Source organism: Polypterus senegalus, chromosome 1, assembly GCF_016835505.1.
Source record: "Polypterus senegalus isolate Bchr_013 chromosome 1, ASM1683550v1, whole genome shotgun sequence".
Taxonomy (NCBI): Eukaryota; Metazoa; Chordata; class Cladistia; order Polypteriformes; family Polypteridae; genus Polypterus; species Polypterus senegalus.
The window spans coordinates 124,501,212-124,520,174 of NC_053154.1; the positions used below are offsets into that span (position 1 = coordinate 124,501,212).

Below are 18,963 nucleotides of genomic sequence, written 5' to 3' on the forward strand. Positions count from 1 at the left end.
CCAAATATATATGAGGAAATTAAAAATCAAACTGACAAAATATGAAATGACTAGAGAGCAAATTGATCCATCTACAATGGGCACTGAATAGCTTTAATACTTGAAAGATGTTTAGAAAGATTTAAAAATTACCTTTCCTCTTTGTGAAACATAACACATTTTTATTTACAAATGTCCAGTATTTCTTCTGTTAATGGATGAAAAATCACTAAAAATAGATATTTTTTTAATTTGGCATTTAGTTGCCCTTCCTACATGTCTAAACACCCACCCCAGATAACATTCTACTAATAACACCGATTTTATGTGAAGAAACATAACCTGGAATATAAAGTAAATGTACAGTGATTTGACTTAGCCTTTATTTATTGATTAAAGTTCATACCTTAAATTCTTGTCCATCATTAAATTAATCTTTTTGTCTTTGTTTTTTCCTGTCTATTCAAACATTAGCAAAAATAAAAACCACTATATTATAATGTTGCATTTTGCCATGTTTTGTAACTACTTATACTGTACTATGCAGTATATACTAATTTGCTATTAAAATATACTGCTCAAAAGAATTAAAGGAACACTTTTTAATCAGAGTATAGCATAAAGTCAATGAAACTTATGGGATATTAATCTGGCCAGTTAAGTAGCAGAGGGGATTGTTAATCACTTTCAGCTGCTGTGGTGTTAATAAAATTAACAACAGATGCACTAGAGGGGCAACAATGAGATGACCCCCAAAACAGGAATGGTTTAACAGGTGGAGGCCACTGACATTTTCCCTCCTCATCTTTTCTGACTGTTTCTTCACTAGTTTTGCATTTGGCTACAGTCAGTGTCACTACTGGTAGCATGAGGTGATACCTGGACCCTACAGAGGTTGCACAGGTAGTCCAACTTCTCCAGGATGGCACATCAATACGTGTCATTGCCAGAAGGTTTGCTGTGTCTCCCTGCACAGTCTCAAGGGCATGGAGGAGATTCTAGGAGACAAGCAGTTACTCTAGGAGAGCTGGAGAGGGCCATAGAAGGTCCATAACCCATCAGCAGGACCAGTATCTGCTCCTTTGGGCAAGGAGGAACAGGATGAGCACTGCCAGAGCCCTACAAAATGACCTCCAGCAGGCCACTGGTGTGAATGTCTCTGACCAAACAACCAGAAAGACTTCATGAGGGTGACCCAAGGGCCCCATGTCCTCTCATGGGCCCTGAGCTCACTGCCCAGCAGCATGCAGCTCGATTGGCATTCGCCATAGAATACCAGAATTGGCAGATGCACCACTGGTGCCCTGTGCTTTTACAGATGAGAGCAGGTTCACCCTGAGCATGTGACAGAAGTGAAAGGGTCTGGAGAAGCCATGGAGAACATTATGCTGCCTGTAACATCATTCAGCATGAGCAGTTTGGTGGTGGGTTAATGATTGTCTGGGGAGGCATATCCATGGAGGGTCACACAGACCGCTACAGGCTTGACAAAGGCACCTTGGCTGCCATTAGGTATCAGGATGAAATCCTTGGACCCATTGTCAGACCCTATGCTGGTACAGTGGCTCCTGGTGCACGACAATTCCTGGCCTCATGTGGTGAGAGTATGCAGGCAGTTCCTGGAGGATGAAGGAATTGATACCATTGACTGGCCACCACACTTTCCTGACCTAAATCCAATAGAACACCTCTGGGACATTATGTTTTTTGGTCCATCCAATGCCACCAGGTTGCACCTCAGACTGTCCAGGAGCTCAGTGATGCCCTGGTCCAGATCTGGGAGGAGATCCCCCACAACACCATCTGTCATCTCATTAGAAGCATGCACTGATGTTGTCAGGCATGTATACAAGAACACAGGGGCCATACAAAGTGCTGCATACAATTTTGAGTTGCTGCAATTAAATTTTGGCAAAATGGACTAGCCTGCCACATAATTTTTTCACTCTGATTTTTGGGGCATCTTTGAATTCAGGGCTCTGTAGGTTGATCATTTTCATTTCCATCAAACGATGTGGCATCCTTTCGTTCCTAACACATTACCCAGTCTATATCAGTATAGATATCCAGGAGGATTTCTTTTTCCCATTGAGATCTGATGTGTTTTCAAAGTGTTCCTTTAATTTTTTTGAGCAGTTTATATGTTATAACTTTATTGTTTCTGCTTACTAGTGGTCTTATTAATGTTACACTGAATACCCATTTGAATAAAATAAAATGAATGGAAAAAAAAGCAAACATAAATCACCAACTTGTACCTCATCATAATCTCAAAAAAATGAATAAGAACACAACCTTGAAACCAAACAACAAGGAAGATGACACAATCTTTCAAACTGAGGTTGAAATGTTGGGACAAAATGTAATTAAGATTAGAGGTCTTAAAGTTACTGGCAACATATCAGATTATTTAAAACCAAGTATATCATACCTACACTCTTAGAAGTAATGGTTCTTTAATGACATTTTATTGCTGTTTACTGGGTTGTGTAGTTCCTCTTTAAACTAGACAAGACACCATTCCATTCTGGTAAGGGTGCTATGCAAATGAAGTTGGGTTTTTTGTTGCTTTGCAAAAGTCCTAATATAGGTAGTCCCCAAGTTACAGACCTCTGTCCTACGACTTACAAACGGGGCCGCAGCTGCAACGCATGTGGCTCAGTAACCGCCGCTCCACCTTTGGCCTGGGGATGCTGCAAGCGGTGGCTGGACGGAGGCTGGAGGGGGGCAATTTCGCTGCTTGCTTCCCGTGGTCCATAGTCACCAGGGCCACAGCTCTCGCTCATGTGCAGGATGGAGGCTTGATGGGGTGGTTCGTTGCCCGTCCACCATGCCGCCGCAGCTTCTGCTCCTGACTGTACGCAGGCTGGATGGATCGGAGGGGGGTGTTTCACTGCCCGTCCACCACACAAGGCTGCCCCATTCGTTCTCGGTGGGCGGCTGGTGATGCTGCAAGTGGTGACCCGGTTGTGGCTGAGCGGAGCCATTGAAGGTGAACTTAGCATTGTAGTGTGCCTCGGGTGGCTGCCTGTTGAATGGGGGTGGTGGTGGGCGATTCACTACCCGCCATTGGCTGCACCGTGTTCGTTGTCAGTGGGCGGACACTGCAGGCAGCATACTGTAGTGTAGGTGACTGTGTGGCGGGTGGGTGGTGAACCACCCCTAGCCGCACCCATTCATTCTCATTAGCAAGCTTGCTTGTACTGTTATGCACATAGTAGGAAGTTGTCTCTTGTCAGTACATCAGACATGTTGACGATGGATGTCTTCCTGCTGTGATAGCGTGTACAGTGCTGTGCAGAAGAGCTCATCTTAACCTTTTGTCTTCACCACTGCATGAAAAGAGCTTTAACCGGACAAATATAGTATGGGAAATCTCCGGTGAAACTCTACGTTTGTCAGATGTATGAGGTAGAGTGCTTGGAAAGGTAGCATGCAAAAGGAAATTTTGTGAAACAACCAGATACCTTACGTATGTGGATACAGGAATCAGTGGAAGTTTCAAAGAATCCTCACAGCTAGCAATGAGGTGTGATGGCTGTGAGGTGTAAGAGCCTTTCATATGTTAATGACAATCAAGTAGAGGTGTTGTCTTTGTTATCATAGCCGGGTGGGGGGATTAGCAGAAGGATGCATACTGCTCTTCCCGAAGAGGCTATCCAGCTTCTTGATGTGCTTGAGCGCAAGTTCGGCGAGCAAAGACCACAGGAAGAGTCAAGCCATGCGCTTAAAAGAGTCAAGAGGGCGCATAACGTGGGCATTGCGGTAAGTTGAGCTTTATGTTAGCCGAAAATATAGTAGAAAATTATACCTCGTCAAGTAAGCCTAAGTTAGCGCTTGGCTACACATCTACTATTATTCCTTGCGTCTAGCTTATTTAACAGTTTTTCACGTCTGAATTATACGATGTTGTTTGAAAATTCTTTGTTTCCCATGCATGTATGTATCTACTAAAGCGTTTTTAATTCAATGTTACAGGAAGCTGTAAGGAGCCTCCATAATTCGGAAAACAACCCGCATAAATATGATCCACAAACTGGGTAAGCAGTGTTTTTTTTATATGCTATGTATGGGGTTTTATGTAATCATTTTAAATGTAATTAATGATACTACTCTCTTTCCATACAGAATAACTTCACCTCATAACCAGGCAGTAATGACATATCTGCTGGAGGAATTGAAGACGACTTTTGCAGATGCAGACCCTGAGTGTATAAAGGGTAATTTTTACACTTAATATTTGTATATAAAAGGGAATTGTTATTATAATTATGTTCATGTCCCTTTATTGTTGTCCCTCTAATAATTTGAATTGGTTTTGTCACTTATATGAATTATTTTTTTATTCAGCATGCTGTAGGACTTACTATGAGACATTGCGGAGGAAATACTCTTTGTCTCAGCCAGGAAAGTCCCAGCAAAGAGACTCCATTAAGATAGGGGCTAAAAACTGACAAAGGAAAAGACGAGTAAGTGTACAAATTAAATATATATATATATATATATATATATATATATATATATATATATATATATATATATATATATATATATATATATATAAGTTTACATCTCTGGGTGTTTTTAGGGGTTAACATATGGTGTGTTTTGCAGTTGCTGGAGTCCCGGTCTAGAGTTATCCAAACAGATGCAGAGAGAGAACTGTGGCAGACTGCAATTCTGGACCTGATGTCCGATGAAGAGGATGCCATCGTTGATGGAAGACCAGTGTGGGTTGTGAGGTCTCCACCTCACAGGAACCCACAATTGTCTGAGCTTTGCCAGCAGCTTCAGTCCAGATTGGAGGCGGATATGCACTATACTCTTACACAGCGTCAGCGTGTAAGAGCTGATGAAATCAGGCCAGAAGAAGATTCATTTTTGGAACTTTAATAAGCACTAGTGCATGTGTTTGTTTCAGTTTGTTTCATTGCTTTTAATTTACTTGCACCGTCATATTTGCACATTTTTTTCTCCATATTTTCAGTTTTTTCTTATTCTTACATTGTATATTTATTAGTGTTTGGTTTTATTTTAATAAAAACATTTCTGAATCAATTTTATTCTCATTTTTTAAACGGTGCGGGGGATGTATAGTACAGTGGGGGGTGGGGAGTGTATATGGTCCGTCTACATACCTGCCCAATAACCAATCAAGTCACTAAGCTATGAGGGCTTGGGTTGGGCTAAATAAAAAGTGTGACTAATGGAGGTGTTTTTTTTTTTTTTAAATCAACCAATCAATGTTCAGATAAAAGACCAATGTAGAACAGCAGAGTTGTGCAGTGGTGTAAAATGCAAATGGTTCTTGAGGTGTGAATGTCTCCATGAAAGAGCCTTGAGTGGATTATTTGCCATGGCAACAAATGGCTGTACCATGGAAGAATCCCTCAGCAAGATACATCCGAATTGGTATCAATCTGGAAGTATCCTAGGTTGGTGGAATTTGATGTATACGCTCAGTGGTACTTGTAGATACTTCCGAAAATCAGTGGTGTATACAGGAGTTTCCTAGTACAGATGCACCTCTTTTCATGCAGTGCACCTTTCAATAATGCCTCTGAAACACAAATCTGATGCAAGTGCTGGTGATACAGAAGAGAAAAACCATCACAATTGAAAATAAAGTAGAAATAATAAAAAGGCCAGAGAGAGATTCATTGGCAGAGCACTTGGTTACAGACGGTCAACAATAGCATTTATTAAATTTATGTACCTGTTCCGACTTACATACAAATTCAACTTACTGTAAGTACAAACCTACAGTCCCTATTGTTGTGTCTGCTACGGAAAAAACACACAAGACCAGTTGCTTCTCCAAACTCCCAAAACGTTTTACTCACTCACGTTTTCTTACAGTGCACATCCTCCAATTGTCACAGGAACAAATCAACAACCAATCCTCTCTGTGTATTTTAATGACCCTCCCAACATCACATTTTCCCCCCTCCCAAAAGAGAAGAAGAAAAAAACAAAATTATCTATGTAGGTTGTCACATAGTCTTGCAAATAGGCTGGTCATCGTCGGACCCTAGGAATCAGAGCGTTTGGAGCAAGAATCTCATCTGAGTGTGTTGGCAGGTCAGCAGGAGCTGGATAGAGCTTTCCAGGTGAAGTAGGAGCAAAAACAGTAGAGGGGGATGGTACAGGAAGGCTTGAGTTCTGAGGCTCAGGTAGATTTGAATTTTGAGTAATCATATTTCTGTCCTCCAGACATGGCTGAAAAGTTGAAACAGCAGTTTGTGATGATGGTGGCAAGGGCAAAAGAACTTTCCTGAGGCAGCTAGCATGCCATCTGGAACCATCCTCCAGTAAAAAACCTGAAGGGCCTAAACAGCGCCTAACATGAATTGGTGGCAAACAAAAGGACAACAACTTATTATGTCATTGGGGTCTTCTAACACGTACAGTGGAACCTCGGTTCACGAACGTCCCGGTTCACGTACAACTCGGTTCACGACCAAAAAGCTCGCCAAACTTTTGCCTCAGTTCACAACCACACACTCGGTATACGAACAAGCCAGTTTCCCTTGCCTGCCTGAGCTGAGCTGAGAGAGAGAGAGAGAGAGAGAGAGCAAGAGCGAGCGAGCACGTGCCTGCTGGGGAGGGGGAGGAGGAGATTGCTGCAGGTGTTGGCTTGCACTTACTGGCTGCAGATAGGCAGGCTGGGGAGGGGGAGGAGGAGATTGCTGCACGTGTTTGCCTGCCTATTTGCAGGCTGTACGTGCTAGCGCACCATCCCCCCAGCACAGGCAGCCTGAGAGAGAAAGAAAGAGAGAGAGAAAGCGAGAGAGTGAGCTGCGTGGCTGCAAGAGCTCTCTGTTCATTGTTCTCCTTCCATTGGCTTCTAAGCAAGTGAATAGTGGTGAGAAGAAAATTGAAATCGAAGTAAAGAAAGAAATTACAAGAGGTGGAAAAACTGTTTACCAGTTTACTCATTTACCAATCTGAGAACCCTCGTGCTTTCAAGCAACACAATGTAAACAAAGCCAGACTGCTAGTAATGTGGGGCGCAAACACGAAGGATTAGGTCACAAGGAGTTTGTTTTTGGAATGGCTGCATGAGGCTTTCACTCCCACCAGCTAAACAGCTAAAAGCACCAGAAACCCAAGAAATCACAAGAGAGAAAACACCTGAAGGAAAACACTTCATGCCAGAACTCGACTCATGCAAGGTTAGTTTTCTTGGTGGTTTGTACTGTACTGTACAGTAGTTTTTGTATTACGGATTTTTCAAAAGTTAGTTTTTCAGATCATGCTGTGATTTGTTGCAGTGTTACTTTTCTCTTTTTTCAAATGTTCGTTTTTTTCCCTGTGCTTAAAACTCATTAAAAAAATTGTTTACATGGAGGACTTCATCGTGTGATTTGTTGCAATGTTACTTTTTTGGTTGCTTGTGAGTTGGTTTTTAAATGCACTTCGGATTTGTCCGCTGTTCGTTTTTTTCTGCCTGGCTTAATCAATCAATCAATCAATCAATCAATCAACATTTATTTATATAGCACATATTCATACAAAAAAATGTAGCTCAAAGTGCTTTACAAAATGAATAGAAAAATAGAAGACACAATAAAAGATAAACATAAGTCAACATTAATTAACATAGAATAAGAGTAAGGTCCGATGGCCAGGGTGGACAGAAAAACAAAAAACTCCAAAGGCTGGAGAAAAAATAAAATCTGTAGGGTTCCAGACCAAGAGACCGCCCAGTCCCCTCTGGGCAATCTACCTAACATAAATCAAACAGTCCTCTTTGTATTTAGGGTTTTCATGGAAGGACCTGATGATGATGGTCACGTAGACTTCTGGCTTTCAGTCCATCATGATCATGATGCTTTGAGTCGGTGGTGGTGGCGCAGGCCGCCACCACAAAGAAACCGGAAAAAGAAACAGAAGAGAGAGTAGGGGTCAGTACGGATTTTAGAGCCACCATGAATAGTTATTATGAAGAATTGAACATACAGAGTATCAGGATTAAGTTAAAGTGAAGTTATAAAAGGCCATGTTAAAGTAATGTGTTTTCAGCAGTGTTTTAAAGTGCTCTACTGTATTTGCCTGGCGAATTCCTATTGGCAGGCTATTCCAGATTTTAGGTGCATAACAGCAGAAGGCCACCTCACCACTTCTTTTAAGTTTAGCTTTTGGAATTATAAGGAGACACTCATTTGAAGATCTAAGGTTACGATTTGGAATATAACGTGTCAGGCATTCCGATATATAAGATGGAGCGAGATTATTTAAGGCTTTATAAACCATAAGCAGTATTTTAAAGTCAATCCTGAATGACACAGGCAACCAGTGTAGTGACATCAAAACTGGAGAAATGTGTTCGGATTTTCTTTTCCCAGTTAGGATTCTAGCAGCTGCATTCTGCACTCGTTGCAAATGATTTATGTCTTTTTTGGGTAGTCCTGAGAGGAGTGCGTTACAGTAATCTAGTCTACTGAAAACAAAAGCGTGAATTAATTTCTCAGCATCTTTCAATGATATAAGAGGTCTAACTTTAGCTATGTTTCTTAAGTGAAAAAATGCTGTCCTAGTGGTCTGATGAATATGCGATTTAAAATTCAGATTACAGTCAACGGTTACCCCTAAATTTTTACTTCCGTCTTAACTTTTAATCCTAGTGCATTAAGTTTATTTCTGATAACCTCGCTGAATCCATTATTGCCAATTACCAAAATTTCAGTTTTCTCTTTATTTAGTTTGAGAAAATTACTATTCATCCATTCAGAAATACCAGTAAGACATTGTGTTAGTGTATCGAAGAGTCGGAGTCATCAGGTGCTATTGATAAGTACAGCTGTGTGTCATCAGCATAGCTGTGGTAGCTCACGTTGTAACCTGAGATAATCTGACCTAACGGAAGCATGTAGATTGAGAATAACAGCGGACCCAGGATAGAGCCTTGTGGAACACCATATCGGATATCATGTGTCTTTGAGATTTGATTACCACAACTCACAAAGAATTTTCTCCCTGCCAGGTAGGATTCAAACCAATTTAAGACACTGCCAGAGAGGCCCACCCATTGACTAAGGCGATTTCTAAGAATATTATGATCAATGGTGTCAAATGCAGCACTCAGATCTAAGAGGATGAGAACAGATAAATGGCCTCTGTCTGCATTTACCCAAAGTCATTTACTACTTTAACAAGTGCAGTTTCTGTACTGTGATTTGTTCTGAAGCCTGACTGAAAGTATCAAGAATAGCATGTTTATTTAGGTGGTCATTTAACTGCATAATGACTGCCTTCTCTAGAATTTTACTTAAGAAGGGCAGGTTAGAAATGGGTCTAAAATTTTCAAAGGCAGAGGGGTCAAGATTATGTTTCTTAAGAAGGGGTTTAACTACAGCAGTCTTAAGACAGTCTGGAAAGACCCCCGTATCTAATGACGAATTTACTATGTCCAGAATATTGTCAATTAGACGCCTGATATTTCTTTGAAAAACCTGGTTGGTATTGGGTCAAGGACGCAGGTGGAGGGTTTCAGTTGAGAGATTATACTATGTAATTCAGGTAAATCTATCCTGGTGAAAGCATTTAATTTGTTTATAACGGAGTACCGGGGCTTTGGAGGTTCTGCAGTGTTGGGGAGATATACTATGTTATCTCTAATATCATTAATTTTTTGAGTGAAAAATACAGCAATGTTCTCACAGGTTTCACTGGAAGTATTCTGGGGCATTCCTTTGTGTTACCTGGGTTTAACAGACGGTCAATTGTTGAAAATAAGACTCTGGGATTACTAGCATTGTTATTTATAATATTAGAGAAATAGCAGCGCCTCTCAAGACGGACAGTGTTATTGTATTCTGTTATTTTAACTTTTAATATTTCATAGTGGATAGTTAGTTTAGTTTTCCTCCATTTACGCTCAGCTCTACGACATGTTCTTTTAAATCAGACACTCTTTGGGTCTTCCATGGAATAACAGTACTAGAGGATTTTTTAACTGTCTTTTCAGGTGCAACTATGTCAACAGCAGTTCTTACTTTAGAATTAAAGTTTTCCACTTTACTATTTACATTATCCTCGCTATTATAGCTGGCATTATAAACGGACTGATTGCTTAGAATAGTTGTAAGCTTTAAAGCTGCTGATGAGTCAAAGAAGCGTTTTTTAACAAAATGCTTCTCATGAGCGTTTTCTATCTTTATTTCTATATTAAATAGTAGAAGGAAATGGTCTGATAGACCGATATCAGTGACCTGCTTTATATCAACTTTAAGTCCTTTAGTAATCACTAAGTCTAACGTATGACCTGCTTTATGTGTAGGCTGATTTACGAGCTGCCTCAAATCAAAAGAGTCCAGGAGGTTCATGAATTCCTTTACCTTTTGGTCACACTGATTGTCGACATGAAAGTTAAAGTCCGACTATTAAGAGTGTCATAGTTTGTAACTAAAATTGACATTAAGTCAGAGAATTCCTCAAGGAAAGACGCGTTATATTTAGGAGGTCTATACACGGATAATAGAACGTGAGAATCTCCATGAATAACAACGGCGAGATACTCAAAGGACTTAAATTTACCAAAACTAACATCTTTACATTTTAATCGGCTCGAGTAAATGTTTGCCAAACCGCCCTTTTTCCCTGGCGGTCGCACGAGTAAAACTGTAATCCGGAGGCAGATTCGATTAAAACTGCCGCCCCATTGGAATTAAGCCATGTTTCATTTAGCAATATTGCTTAAAACTCATTTTAAAAAAAATGCTGCGAGCACGTGCTACAGAGAGATTAGAGAGCACGATCGAGCAAGCGCAGAGAGAGAGAGGGCAGCTGACAGGGAAGGGATGGGGGGGAGGATAGGGTGTATGTGTGTGTGTGTGTGTGTGTGTGCGTGTGCGCTACAGAGAGAGCGCGTGAGCCAGCCTGCTCCTGTAGCTAAGGGAGGGAGGGAGGGGCTTTGGTGGTGTGTGTGCTACAGAGAGAGGGATAGAGCGCAAGCGAGCCAGCTCGTGTAGCTGAGCAGGGAGCCTGGGTGTTTTGTGTCAGTGTTATTCAATGTTTTTACATTAGTTTACTATTACACTGTGCATTCTATGGTGTAATTAACTATATTTGTGCTTAATCTTTACATATATTTACATACAGTTTGTACGGTCTGGAACGGATTAATTGTATTTACATACAATCCTATGGGGGGAAACTGCTTCGGTTCACGACCAACTCGGTTTACGACCAAAGTTCTGGAACGAATTATGGTCGTGAACCGAGGTTCCACTGTACCCAGTCATGCAATTGTATGTGTTGAGAACGGGCACGGTGAGTTTCATCCACTCTTTGTTTCATTCTGGCTTGTTTACTGTTAACTGGGGCTTGTAAAGCTGAGGGAAGTTTGGTCATGGTGCAAGGGCTCAATGTGTCCAAAGGAAGCTGCAGCTCCCATCCTAGCATCAGGAAAGCTGGGGAAATGCCTGTGGTAGAATGTTGGGTTGCTTGATAATGAAGAAGAGTTTCCAGTATTGCTGTGTGGAAGGGAAACCCCTGAGTCAGGTGTGCACGAATACCATTTTTTAAAGTCTGATTGAAGCGTTCTACACCACCATTCGCCTGTGGGTGATAGAAAGCAGTACGAATATGTTTCAATCCTCTTTCTGATAGGAATGATTGGAACTCATGTGCAGTAAACTGTGGGCCAATGTCTGTAGTTATAACATGGGGCAATCCCCATCGAGCAAACAAACTACACAGAATGTCTATTACACCTTTTGATGTAATCGAGCCCACAGAAAAAACTTCAGGCCACTTCAAATGTAAATCATAGACCACAATCAGAAACCTCTGGTGATGTGGAATATTATGCAGTTCTCCACGAATGTCAAGCTGGAGATGTTCCCATTGATGAGAAGGCCAAACCAAAGGCTGAAGAGGAGGGGTGGGTGGCAAACCTGTCTTACCACTTAAAAGGCAGGCTTCATAGTCACGGGCAAGGGCCTTCAATATCCCAATCAATATCTGGCCACCAAACCCATCTGCGACATCGCTGCTTTACTTTGACAATGCCAAGATGACCCTCATGTGCCATTGACAAGACACAGCCCTGGAGTGGTTCTGAAATGACAGCAATGTTTCCTCTTGCAATGCAGTGATCATTTCAAATAAACAACTCATTTTTCACTCTAAAGTAAGTCTCCAGTTCAGAGGACACTCTGGATGGCCATCCATTAGTAATGTAGGCATGAAGGGTTTTGAAAAGGGGATTATTTTTGGAGATTTCTTGCAGTTCCTGAAGGGAAACAATATCTTGAAGGGGAGAGGACATGCAGCTGTACCAGATCAGACTCCATGTCTTGGTGTAGTTCTACAACTGTTTGCACAGTCATTGTGCGTGACAGCATGTCAGCGACTGCATTTTCTCTTCCTGGGGTAAACTGTAGAGCGAAGTTATAATGGTGCAGACGTTATGCCCATCGAAAAATCCACAAAGGATGGTGGCCAGTGCCACTGGTGGTCAGCAAAGTTGTGAGAGTCTGATGGTCAGTACGAAGTGTGAAGTGTCTGCCATACAAATAAACATGCCAACACTCACAGGCCCAGACACATGCTAAGGCTTCCCGCTCCCCTACTGAATACCTTTGCTCTGTGGGTGTCAGAGCACGAGAAGCAAAAACAACAGGACGTTCATGTCCGTCTTGTACTTGTGAGAGCACGGCACCAATAGCGGAAGAAGAGGTATTACAAGCCACAAAGGTGGAGATATTGATATCGAAGTGTGCCAGCACTGGGTGTGATGTGAGTTGTTGCTTAAGTGAATGAACTGCTTGGTGGCAGGAAGGGGACCAGTCCCATGGTGTACCTTTCTGCAGCAGTCGTCGTAGTGGCGCAGTTGTTGAAGAGTAGTTGGGCAAAAAATGGAGGTAGTATGCCGTCATTACCAGGAATAAAGCTAACTTGGATGTGGTGAATGGTTCAGACATATTGTGTATAGCATCTTTGTTTGACTGTAATGGTAAGATTCCATGTGCTGACAGGTGAAAACCAACAAAGTCTACCTGTGAGGCAGCAAAAAGGCACTTTTCTGCATTCACAGTGAGTCCATTCCGGGCCAGAGCAGCAAACACTAAATTGAGGCATCTATCATTAATTACACTATCTGAGCCATGCACTATAATATCATGCAGGTACACTACAACACCAGGGATGTTTTGGAAGATGATGTGCGTCATTTTTTGAAAACAGCTAGGTGCTGAAGAGAGTCCAAAATGCATCCTCTTATAACGGAAAACGCCCATGTGTGTCACAAATGCAGTTGAATTCCTGCTGTCCGGATGCAGAGGTAGCTGTAGGTAGCCTTGACGTAAATCAAGCTTGGAAAACATTGTAGAACAATTAAAAACTGTAGTAAGTTCCTCTGTATCTGGCACCACAGCTTAGTTCACAGTTTGAAGATCCACACAGACACGAAGGCCACCAGATTTCTTTTTTGCAATGACTAGATTTGAGACCCATGGCGATGCATCCACAGGTACTATTATGCCAGCCTCCAACATCTGCTTCAGTTCTGAAAGCACATCCCCATGAAGTGCTAAAGGCACCCTGCGCAGTGGCTGTATAACAGGAGGAACAGAGGGATTAATCAGTGGCTGGTGTGTAAATGAGAACAGACAGCCAAGACCATTAAAAACAGCAGGCCATTTTTGTGCCCAGGATAGAGAGACCAACAGAATGTCAGTGCCTCTGCTGTCAACAAGTGAAAAATCAAGGCCCAAAAATAGATCCAAGCTCAAAAGGTTGGAACATGAAGCAGAGATTTGAAATGGAAAAGAGGCAAGGGACTTAGTGCCATAGTGTACAGTCAAATGAAGAATTCCATGAATTACAATATCAGTGTTCCCATATCCTCAGAGTGGCACGGTTGGTGGCTGAACAGAAAGATGTTTGAAAAAGGTCTGATATGTATCCCAGTTCAATGAAGAAACTTTAGCACCAGTGTCAATTAGCAAAGGCAGACAGGTGTCTTCCAAATAAACATGGCATACTTTGAAATTATTCTGTTTGCAGTTGACTGTGTGGATTACTGTAGAAGTTAACATTAGAACAATCTAGACGAGAACAGGCCATTCAGTCCAACAAAACTCTCCAGTCCTATCCACTTGTTTCCTCCAAGAAAACATCAAGTCGAGTTTTGAAAGTCCCTAACGTCTTACTGTCTACCACACTACTTGGTAGCTTATTCCAAGTGTCTATCGTTCTTTGTGTAAAGAAAAACTTCCTAATGTTTGTGCGAAATTACCCTTAACAAGTTTCCAACTGTGTCCCCGTGTTCTTGATGAGCTCATTTTAAAATACCAGTCTCGATCCCCTGTACTAATTCCCTTCATAATTGTAAACACTTCAGTCATGTCACCTCTTAATCTTCTTTTGCTTAAACTGTAAAGGCTCAGCTCTTTTAATCTTTCCTCATAATTCAATCCCTGTAGACCTGGAATCAGCCTAGTCGCTCTTTTCTGGACCTTTTCTAGTGCTGCTATGTCCTTTTTGTAGCCTGGAGACCAAAACTGCACACAGTACTCAAGATGAGGCCTCACCAGTGCATTATAAAGGTTGAGCATAACCTCCTTGGACTTGTACTGCACAGATCGTGCTATATAACCTAACATTCTGTTAGCCTTCTTAATGGCTTCTGAACACTGTTGGGAAGTTGATAGCTTGGAGTCCACTAGGACTCCTAAATCCTTCTCATAAGGTGTACTCTCGATTTTCCGACCGCCCATTGTGTATTCAAACCTAATATTTTTACTTCCTATGTGTAATACTTTACATTTACTGACATTAAATTTAATTTGCCACAAATCTGCCCAAGCCTGTATGCTATCCAAGTCCTTCTGTAATGATATAACGGATTCCAAATTATCTGCTAATCCACCTATCTTGGTATCATCTGCAAACTTAACCAGCTTGTTACTTATATTCCTAATCTAAATCATTTAAATCATGATCAGAAGGCTGACTGGATGAAAATTGAGCATGCTGAACTGTTTGCTGTGATGCAGGTGCAGAATGGCAGCATCTGGAGAAGTGATTCATTTTCTGACATTCTCTACACCTCTGACCTTGTGCTGGACAGGCAGATGCTATTGTTGTATGTGTATTTGCACTACAGTTACCACAACTAGACTGTGTATTATTTCCTGCCGGCCGCATGTACTGGACTGGGAAAACAGAATCAAGGTCGGCAGATCCTTCTTGCACGTTCAAAGGTGACGATGTGGCCAGACGATTGTTTACTCCAGCTTCGTGAATGCAGGTGCGGCAGCGCTCTGCATTTTCAACTTGAGATGCTATGTCAACTGCACGATTTAATGCAAGGTTATCTGCCTCCAGCAGTAGTCTGGTCCGAATCCGAGGGTTATTAGTCTTTTCGATCAATAGATCTTGGATCATCTCGTCTTGTAAATTGCTGAATCTCCACTGCCCAGCCAAACCACGAAGGTTTGTGACGTACTGCAAGACTCACCAGAACTGTGCACGTTGATGAAAGATGAGTCGGCACAGAAGGACGCTGCGCGAGTCTGAAAAATGAGCATCTAAAGCGGAAACCGCTTCCGTGTAGGTGGTGTTTGAACTGAGTGTATCGAAGACAAGTTGACCTTTTATGCCCAAGCAGTTTGAGCAGCAGAGCGCGTTTGCGAGCGTCAGAGATCTCCCCGAGGTCCAACCCCTCCAAATACAGTATGTTTCAAAACTTTGTTTCCAAGCCCTGAATGGAACAAGGGGGTCGGTCACCAGGCAGAACAAGAAAAGGTGCCGTGGGTAGTAGTGAAGTCTGCCATCCTCATTCGCCAAATTGCAGTGTCTGCTACGGAAAAAACACACAAGACCAGTTGCTTCTCCAAACTCCCAAAACTCTATTCACTGACGTTTTCTTACAGTGCGCATCCTCCAATTGTCAGAGGTGCAAATCAACAACCAGTCCCCTCTGTGTATTTTAATGACCCTCCCAACATCACACCTATCTCCTACGTAACCCAGGGACTGTCTGTATGTACAAAAACAAATAGAAATCTTTAAAAGTATAGTAGTGCAGGATCTGATGGCAATAAGAATAGGAAACAGCACTGCAAGTTAGCATCAGAATAGAGAGTACAAAAATGACTTTAGAAAAATTAACAGAACATTAGATGTAAAATCAAAGAGACAACTAGTGTTGAAGTGACCTTGAATAGCATGATTGTTGGGGCACAAAGAACCACCTTAGGAATGATTTTAACAAAAAGTCAGAATCACAATGGAAAAAAGACTTTTTCATGCACATAGAAAATGATATGCTAACATTAATACCAGTGTGGGTGGTAAATGTACAGTAACAGGTAAATATTCCTTGACATCATTATTATTTAGGCAAATGCCTGAAAGGGCAAATCTAATAGTTAAACCACATGACAGCAGGAAAATAACAGGAAGAACACAAAGCAGCAAAAACAAAAATAATAGATGACAGATATGGAAAAGCCTGGTGCACACCTTTATCTTTAAACCTGACTGTCTATTATATTGTCCTTGCCACATTTCCACCACCAAACTCCAAATTGTGTCATCTCTTTGTTCTACCTTCAATACTGACTCACTGCTTACTGCTCCAGTAGGCAGCTTTTGAATTCCATCCTTGGGTTATTTCTGGGGCTAGGGTAGGCATCAAAAGTTCCAGGCTCACAATGTTGATACACACTCTTGCAAACACTGGTGACCATGAGTACCTGTTAATGCGTTGTGCTGCCGTTGCCTTTTTAGGACAGTAAAATCTCAAGTATCTCTTGAAAGATTTCTCTTCTGTCACCTCTTGGATTGATAGAACTTTTCTAGGCTTCTTCCCCTTACATCATTGATGACAATATTCTCATACATCGCCTAGGACCAGCTGCTCCCAATTATTTCAATTGCATACTCCTTAGCAGCCCATTTAAATAAATTTTACACTTGATATTAGCAAAATGTTTGCAATTCATATAATTGCTATTAATTAAAATGTATAGGTTGTCACAAGAAAGACAAAGAGTCATTGGAAAGGTTTGGGGCAGTCACCCGTATAATATTTCCTGGCTGCAAAATTGATTAATCAGTACAGACATGTTCACAAGAGTCCAAAACAGAACTGATTTGCTGCCTTAAAATGGCAGACTTTAAATACAAGGATAGGTCGGAACCGGAAGTTACGTAGTCGGCACCACCAGAACTGGAAGTGACGTCGTCAGCTGCACCGGAACCGGAAGTGACATCATTGACTGCCGGGCGGGATTTTCCAAGAATGGACTGTAAGGAATTGCGAGAATTAGTGCACCCTGCCGCCCCCTGGTCAGGCATGGAATTACCATTTTCAGGCCCTTTCGTTGTCTCTTAATCACATGTGTGTGACAAGGTGTAACTGGAAGTAAATGGTTCAATAATGAGATTATTAATGGATAAGTCCATACATACATATACATATACATATCTCTTTTTTAGTTCGCAGGGGTCCCAGGCCATGAATAGACAAATAGTGGAGATTGATCTTCTATTTTTTACCCATCCCTTAGCTGACCTTGCCATTTAGTTCAGACTAAATTAAAAGATGAAAACTGCAAAATGATGCAAATCTAAGATTTAAATTCATTGCAAAAGTCCAACTTAATTCAAAGCTGAAACTTTTTTCAAATACTTACATTATTACATCATATGATATTACATCATCTTCCATTTTTCACCACCACCACCAATGACTTGATTGGTTGCCAAAGTGCCAAATTGAGGTTAATAGTAGGAACATATCTGATAACTATGCAGGACTCTGAAGTCAATCAGAGTCATGCAACTTGAAACCAAGTAGGAATGGATGGTCTTCAAAAAAAAGGTGGACCTCATGTCTAAATCTGACCAGATGGGTAAGTATTTCAACAATGAAAGAGCCACGTAATTTTTGTAGAATGAAGACTCATCATCTCTTCACACAATGCTTTGAAAGGCCTTGGTTTTGTGGACTTTGACTTTATAAAATTAGACACTTTCACAGCTTCGTCAAGAGTGACTTTTGATTCACCAGGTAAGAGCATTGATGCAAAGCTTTAACTTTGGATACAGAGCAGTGGTTCCAGGTTACACTGGGGGCTACCTCATAAAATTAGTGTGAAGACCAGAGTAACAACGTGACATAGACTTGTCTCTGGCATTACACAGTTCACAACAATTAAACTAATTAATTTTATTTTTATTTTGAAATAAAAGTCAAGATCAATAAATGTATCCTCACTTCTTGTGCACTCTGACAGAAGAGAACAAAGCAAAAGGTTTTCTTTAATTTCATCGTCTTTCAAATACCTCACACTAACAAGCAAAGCAGTAAAAATTAGTAACATCTGTGCTTTCATGAACTTGAATAGGAAATGTTTGCTATTTTTCATTCTACTTATTATTGTCATCTCAACATCGTAAGACATATCCTGAATTCTTGGCGAAATTGAATTTTTCAAAAGATGGATAGTATTCATCTGTCAAACATGTTCCTATAAGAGCATACACAGACCGGCATCTTCAAGGAGAAATTAAATTCTCAACTATAATATGATTTTACCAATACAATAACTATTACAGTATGAGGTATTAACTGTGTTTCTGTTATTTTTGTTTGCTGACGACAAGCACAAAGCCACATTATAATGTTTCAATAGGCGTGGAAAAAATTGCACCATTAATTTCACAACTTTTGTCTATTTACCTTTTTAGTCCTTTTTTTCCACATACGCCCTGAACATCCTGGTGAGTACCTCAGGTTGGGAACTGCTACCTTAGACAATTGGTGGATCTTTCTGGTAGTGTCTTAAATTGGTTTCAGTCTTATTTAACTGGTTGAAAATTCTTAGCTGTAGTTCAGGGATTAACAATATTGTACTCTATATTGGGCAACATAAGAAACTATTCTGTGCCTAATATTATTTTCAATCTGCTGTACATGCTCCCCATAGACCATATCATCTTGAAACACAAGGTGAACTACCACAA

The 18,963-nt window shown here is 41.1% G+C and overlaps 1 pseudogene; it reads left to right on the forward strand.

The window, feature by feature from the left end:
• The first annotated feature begins 846 nt into the window (after positions 1–846).
• The window catches only part of LOC120530335, a 26,218-nt pseudogene continuing 8,101 nt past the window's right edge, over positions 847–18,963 (forward strand).